Source organism: Canis aureus, chromosome 19 (genome assembly GCF_053574225.1).
Source record: "Canis aureus isolate CA01 chromosome 19, VMU_Caureus_v.1.0, whole genome shotgun sequence".
Classification (NCBI taxonomy): Eukaryota; Metazoa; Chordata; class Mammalia; order Carnivora; family Canidae; genus Canis; species Canis aureus.
The window spans coordinates 52,188,143-52,188,849 of record NC_135629.1 but is presented as its reverse complement, the minus strand read 5'-3'; positions in this window follow the sequence as shown (position 1 = coordinate 52,188,849).

Sequence of the window (707 nt, the reverse complement as noted above, 5' to 3'; positions counted from 1 at the left end):
TCCCTGGGTGGTGCAGCGGTTTGGCACCTGCCTTTGTCCCAGGGCGCGATCCTGGAGTCCCGGGTGCGAGTCCCATGTCGGGCTCCCGGCATGGAGCCTGCTTCTCCCTCTTCCTGTGTCTCTGCCTCTCTCTCTCTCTCTTTGTCTATCATAAATAAATAAATAAATAAATAAATAAATAAATAAATCTTTCAAAAAAAAAAAAAAGACATTGGAACATCATACCCAAAGTCCATACATTTGTCCCTGTCCCAACATTCATCAAGGGCTCTGCACAACCTACCCTAACATCGCAGTGACCTGCCTCCTCCCTCTCCCTCCTATTCCATTTCAATTACACTGGCCTCCTCTGTGTCTTCCCAACACCCAAGTAGATTCCTATCTCAGGGCCTTTGCACACTCACTGTTTCCTCTACCAAGTACACCCTGCCCCCAGGTATCTGTATGGAAGGAACCCTTCCCTTATTTGGATTTTTTCTTTCATATGGCTGAATAACATTCCAGAGTTTAAATGTTTAAATGTTGCTTCCTCAAAGATACTTGCCTTAATAACGTATCTAAAACAGACCCCCCCACCTTCCATCACTCTCTCCCTTTACCCTGCTTTATTCTCTCAATAACACTTATGAATATGAGCACCTGGGTGGCTCAGTGTTTGAGCGTCTGCCTTCAGCTCAGGTCATGATCCCAGGGTCCTGGGATCAAGT